Here is a 7,121-nt window from a genome sequence, read left to right on the forward strand (position 1 = left end):
CGCCGCCGCCGCCATGTCAAGTGCCGGGAGCCCGCTCTCCCTGCGCGAGCACCTCGAGCTGCACTTGGCGAGGCGAGGGGGCGGAGGGAGGGGCGAGGGAGAGGCGGGGCCGGGGCCGCGGGGCGGAGCCGGGGACAGCGCCCACGGCGGCCGCCATCTTGGGTGAGGGCAAAGTCGCTCCTGGCGCTCTCGTCCCCCGGCTCGCCTCAGTCGCCGCTGCCATCTTGGATCAGGGTAGTTCCCGCCTCTTGTGTGCTCCCGATAACAGCCTCTGGCGCCATCTTGGGTTAGGGCAATGTGGCCATGGGGCACCCCCACGAGGCCCTGTGCTTCTGCCAGTTGGATGCTTCGTTGTCCCTGGCCACTCGCTCTCCTGTAACCACCGCCTCCATATTGGAGAGAAACAATTACGCTTTTGTTCTCCCTCTTCCAATGGTCCAATCTTCACCTCTAAACACACTCGCCCGAGTATCCGGCCATGTTGGATCAGGGAGATTGACGTCGACTTCGCTTCCCATCAACCCCCGAGGCCATAGGGACCAGCCCTCTGCTGGGTGCGCTTCGCTCCTTAGTGGGCATCCCGGTTGTAGATCCAGTCTCCAAAGGTTTCTTCCCTGACTTTTGATTGTAAGTTACTACTACAGTGGGGAAGCCCGTGTGGCCTAGAATCCAGCGTGGTCCTTTAGGGCTAAGAGGGCATCCGAAGTGCATCTTCCAGCCTGAAGCCGCGCGTGGGGCCCGCCTGTCGCGAGGGCGGGAGGAGGACTAGGCCATCAGGCTTTCCGGTGCGAGTGAAGTGCAAGGCAAGGAGCAGATTTATACCCACAGTGGCCAGTAGTAGAAGGATGTTGGCTTAGGTGGGAAACCTGCCTGCTGAGGAAAACTGAAACAGCTCCTGGGAACTGCCTCAATCCGCTGACCTCACTTTCCATTCATTGCTTTGGTCTGGGGGTTCTTTGTAACAAAGACCCCTAGCCTCAGTTTTCACACACTCAAGCATCTCCTTAAATAAACTACTGTGTATGCGGTGGTACAAAATGTTCATGTATTCCTTCCAACAGGTATTTAAGGATCATCTACAAAGTTGCACTGGGGTTCACAGCACTAAATGAAAGAGACAAAGTCTTCGGTGTTCCAGAGATTATATAGAGAGAAGCAGATGAAAATGTGGATGAGTTGCTGAAAAGGGATATCAGGAAGTTGTTACAATAATCCAGGCCATGGTCACAGTGCTTGGGGCCAGAGTGATAGCAACTAAAGTGATGAAAACTGAATTGAATTCTGGACATATTCTACAAGTAGAACTCATAAGATTGTGGATGTGTTAGATACGGAATGTGAGGCAAAAGAAGCATGTGAACAATTTGGAAGCACTGAGTTACATAAGAAGCCATTTTTAAGGTGGAAGTCAAGAATTTCGTTTTTTACAATGAAGACTAAACTGACCTTTTCCACCTTCTTTTAACAAAGTTCTAACTCAGGGACCTGGGGAGTCTCATCAGATGGTGGGTTTTGTTGTTGTTGTTGTTTGTTTTTGTTTTTGTTTTTTTATTAGCCCTACTAATTTGTTTACTTTACAACCTAACTGTGGCATAGCATCTTGTAACAGATAAAGAAGGAACTCAAAAAATATTCTAACCATCTCTTGGGGAAATTTACATTTGTATAGAATCTTCTGGGGGATCTGAAGAGGAGGTAGAGACATTTGACATCTATCTATTCTTTCTCAGAGTTGCCACCTATGAGGCTTTATCTACATATCAAGAAGCTTGACTTTCCTAAACCACCCCTTATCTCAACGCAGCATTTCGTTTACTGATTTCAAAATTCCTGAGACAAAGCCTAACTCTTGCTATTACTTGCCAATCAGGAAATTTTTGAATCCACCTGTGACCTGCTTGGAGCTGTCTTACCTTCCCAGGGCAAACCAATGTAAATATTACACATATTGATTTATGTTTTTTTGTAACTTCTGTCTTCCCAAGATGCATATAACCACTCAGTTCAACCACCTTGGGTATATAGTCTCAGGACCTCTTGGGATAGTGCCACTGACCTATTTCACTCACATCTGGCTCAGAATAAACCTTAAATATTTTACAGAGTTTGGCATCTTTCATCAACAACTTGTTGTTTGATATCCTTGGTAGATATCCAAGTGGGAGGTTGAAGTTCAGGGAATAAGGTTAAAGTTCAGGAGTAACTTTGAGAGTTGTCAACCTAAAATTTAAAAAGGTCATTCTAAGCTGGGCATGGTGGCTCAAGCCTGTAATCCCAGCACTTTGGGAGGCCGAGGCGAGAGGATTGCCTGAGACCAGAGGTTTGATACCAGCCTAGGCAAATTCGTGAGACTTTGTCTCTACAATAAATCAAAAAATTAACGGTGTGGTGGCATGCACCTGTGGTTCCAGCTACTTGGAGGGCTGAGGCAGAAGGATCGCCTGAACCCAGCAGGTCAAGGCTGCAGTGGCTATGAGCATACTACTGCACTCCAGCCTGGGTGACAGAGTGAGACTCCAACTCAAAAAAAAAAAAAAAAAAAGGTCACTTTGTTTAAAAAGAGTTTATTCAAGCACAAAGGTTGAGGGCAGCCACCCAGGAGTGTAGATTCAAGTTGCCTGAATATACACTCCCAACTAGCAGCAGTTACAAGTAGGATTTTAAAGAAAACAAGAAGAATCCATTTCCAGGTTGTTTACCAAGAAATTACACTAAAATAACATAAGCTATTGATTGGCTATATGTTGTTCTTTGTATCACAAATTCCATGAACATGAAGAGGCACCTACCCAGGAACAAAATATATAAACAACTCACTGCATGGGTGAGTGGAGGAACAGTGACAGAAGTCCTATATTCTGGTCTCTCTGGGCCCAATACATTTTGCTTACCTAATATATCTCTGACAGCTTCGAACTATTTTTCTTTTCTCATGAAGTCATGAGAGTGGTGATGGCATTTAAATCTGTGAGAGATGAAGTGAGAGGTAGGAACGAAACAATTGCCAGGCCCCATCCTTTCCTGCCTTGTTGTAGCCTTGTTTTCTTGACCTCTTTGTTTTGTTTTGTTTTTTTAGAAGGAAGTAAAGTTTATTATTTACTTTTTACAGATGGAAAGGGGACCAGCACTCAGGTGAGTGTGGCATGGAAGGCTGGAAACTAGGTGTATTTAAGGGCCTGTTTTCTTGACCTTTTAAAAGAACTAGTTGGATCTAAATTGTAGACTCTGATCAGAGGAAAAGAAAAAAAAATTTTTTTTTAACAAAAGAACTAAATAAGTGAACCATTTTACAAAACCAAATAATCGTTCATCTAAAAGCTTGTTTCATTCAACTGATTTTTTTTTTTAAATCTACTTAATGGAAAAGTGGGAGGAGGCAGGAATACCTAAAGCTTGGTTAGTTGGAAATCAACTTAAAGTTAATTGTATCTTCTTACTGTCACTTAGGTCCAGCTCCAATCTGTTCTCCACAGCAGCGTTCCCTAACGTTTATGGCATCGGGGACCGGTTTCATGGAAGACAATTTTTCCATGGTTGGAGGTGGGGGGGATTATCAGGCATTAGATTCTAAGAAAGAGCACACAACCTAGATCCCTCACATGTGCAGTTCATAATAGGGTTCACACTCCTGTGAGAATCTAATGCGACTGCTGCTCTGACAGAGGCAGAACTCCGCTAGCCTGCCACTCACTTCCGCTGTGTGGCCCAGTTCCCAACAAGCCATGGGTGGGAGGGAGGTCGGGGACCCTTGCTCCACAGCATGGTCAGTGTGATCTTTCCCAAATGCAACTTTGTCCATGTTTACTACCTTCTCCCACCCCAGCCCCTTCAGACGTTTAAATGACTTTTAATGGCATTTATGAAAAAATATAAAATATTAAATGTGATCTCCAATTATCTGCACGGGCTGGTCCCTGCCTGCCTTCTCTGTTGTTTCACACCATGCTTTCTCCCTAGTCACGCTGGGTTCACCTTAGGGCTTCCAGTGAGCAGTGCTCCTTTCTGCCACAAGGATTTTGTATAAGCGGTTTTGCCTGTCTAGGACAATCTTGATCCATACCTTCTTCCTGATCTAAATTCTAGTTACTTTCTCTAGGGTAGTTTTTCCAAACTTGTAGAATGAATCATTCTCCCTGCTGCAGTCTCCATGTACTTCTCATGGCATATACCAGTAATTTTATATTTATTCATGTGATTTCTCTCCTCTACTATCCCACAAGTTTTACGAGACAGGAACAGTGGTGGTTTGATTGACTTGTTTGTGTTTGCGTTTCTCCCTCATTGCCTGACATACCACCTGGATCCATGACATAGTCTGGATCAATCATGGCCCCACCAGGGAAAGTAATTATTTTAAAACTTAAGACTCTGATGACACAAGCAGAGCTTATCAGATTCTGTCTGTGAAACTGATGTATGAATACTGGGATATAGTGTTTGTCTTTTTTCTGGGATTGTTAAAGATTAAAAAATGTAGTCCGAAGACTCTTGGCAACCATCTTCCCTTCCACGTGGAGAGAGATTGTTGATAAAAAGAAGCCAAGCAGGGAGTCTCTCTGAACAAAAAAGAAAAGAAAGAAAGAATGCAAACATGAAAGGGACTGTGTGTCTTGGGCACATTGAGTTCAGTCCCTAAGGCCTGCTACCTGCTACTCTGTCTTCAGTTTTGTGAGTTATCTCATTATTCTTTCCAGTTAGTGAGTCAGTACATTCACTTTGCTTAATCCATCATTTCCAGAACAAAGACAGTGTCTCTTTTCCACTTGTTCCAACAAAAGTTCTAGAAATTAATCTCCTTATTTTGGCTTGAGTCACATGCCCATCACTGAGCCAATTATTGTGGCCACAGAGGATAAAATATGCTGATTGGCTAGGTCTTTGTTATAGACCCATAGTGGGAGGAGGGGTGGCTTCACTCAAACTGTATGAATTTAGTTTGGGTGATATGTAGTTCCTCCTTTTAATAGAAGGAGTTTGTTACTAGAAGAAGAGGATGGATGCTGGGCAGATGTGGTAGGTTGAAAAACGGTTCCCCAAAATGCATTAATATCAAATACATGGAACCTGTAAATGTTACCATAGTTGGAAAAAGGATCTTGGCAGATGTATTTAAACTAAGGATCTTGTGATGAGAAGATAATACTGTATTATCTAAGTGGGCCCTAAATGCAATCATGTACAGTTGGCTTTTGTATCTGCAGGTTCTGCACCTGTGGTTTCAGCCAACTGAAGACTGATGGTGTAGTTAGGTTGCATTTGTACTGAACATGCACAAATTTTTTTTCTTCTCCTTATTCCCTAAGCAATACAGTATAACAACTGTTTATATAGCATTTACATTGTAATAGGTATTATAAGCAATTCAGAGATGATTTAAAGTATTCAGGAGGCTGTGCATTAGTTATATGCAAAATACGATGCCATTTTATATCAGGGACTTGAGCATCCTGGAATTTTGGTATCCTTGTGGGGGGGTCAGGGGAGTACTGGAACCAATTCCCTCCAGATACTGAGGGATGACTGTACATCTTAATAAAAAAGACACAGAGGAGAAAGAGACGCATAGACAAAGAGTCAGAGATTGGAATGATACAGCCACTAGTCAAGGAATGCTAACAGCCACTAGAATCTAGTAGAATCTCCCTTAGAGCTCCCAGAGAGAGTGAGGCTCTGCTGATACCCTGATTTCAGAACTCTGAGAATTGTGAGATAACTTATTTGTTTAAGCCACCCAGTTTGTGATAACTTGTTACAGCAGTCATAGAAAATTACTATAAAACAATAGGTAAAAACAGCAGGTAAAGACATCAAAAGCTGGATGCATTCTGTCTCCCTTCAAGTATCTTACAGCCTACTATGAGGGGAAAGCTACATTCAAAGAACATTAAGCATGTTAGAGATGTCTAAGTAAACAGAGACTTCTCTAAGGACTCAGTACATCCCTCAGAACATTTTTTGAGGCCATACAGCAGTTATTACTGTGAGCGGAGATAAGTCAGGAAAATCTTGACACTCTTGAAGAAGTGTTGAACAAAATCATACAGAGTGTGATTAGAGTTATGAAAAGGTAGAAAGTCATTATAGGGAGAGGAGATAAAAGATAAGAAATGTGTCTACAGATATTTAGCTGGAGTGAGGTGATAAAAACGGATTCAAATGAATACAGTTGACCCTTGAACAATATGGGTTCAAACTGTGTGGTTCACTTATATGTGGATTTTCTCCCACATCTACCACCTCTGAGACAGCAAGATCAACCCCTCTTCCTCCTCTTCCTCTTCAGCCGACTCAACATGAAGACGATGAGAATGAAGACCTTTATGATGATCCACTTAATGAATGAATCTTCTCTTTCTTTTGACTTTATTAATAACCTTTTCTCTAGTTTACTATATTACAAGAATACAGCATACAAAATACAATGGGAGACCCCCCCAAAAACCAGCATTATCTTTTGGAGGGTGGGTCCCTTGTAGTACAGGCTTCCCCCACTAGATAAGTGTTCTAGGAACCCATTGATATCAGTGTACCCGCTAGCATTGCTGTGAGAGGCTGCATTCGGCTTTAGTTGATTTTTTGTTTTTGGAGATTCTTTCAGCACATTTGCCCAGTTCATGATGGGTGACTTGTGAGCACACCTGCCCACACCTCACTGAGTGTTCAGCAGTTTTTGACCAAAAATGGCATAACTACTATGCCCCACCCTCCCTATTCATCTGATCTCACCCTGAGTGACTTTTTTTTTTTCCCAAATGAAAAAGTCCTCAAAGGAAAATGTTTTGCCAATATGGAAGAGGTGAAATAAAAGCAGAAGCATTAAAAGGCATCAAAACTGATGAGTTTGAGCAGTGGAAAAAGCGTCTTGATAGGTGTATTGCATTGAATGGAGAGACTTTGAAGGTGACTGAAGTCTAAAAATGTAAGAATAAATACACAATTTGTATGTGTGTGTGTGTGTTCCTGGAGGCCCTTGGAGGGACTGACATTCTGCAGATGCCAGGAGTCTGGCTGCACAATTTTTTTTTTTTTTTTTTTTTTTGAGTTGGAGTCTGGGTCTGTCGCCCAAACTGGAGTGCAGCGGCCGCTCCCGGCCATCGCAGCCTCGACCTGATGGGCTCCGG

This window comes from Carlito syrichta, unplaced genomic scaffold, assembly GCF_000164805.1.
Source record: "Carlito syrichta isolate Samal-C Ts95f unplaced genomic scaffold, Tarsius_syrichta-2.0.1 Scaffold236168, whole genome shotgun sequence".
Taxonomy (NCBI): Eukaryota; Metazoa; Chordata; class Mammalia; order Primates; family Tarsiidae; genus Carlito; species Carlito syrichta.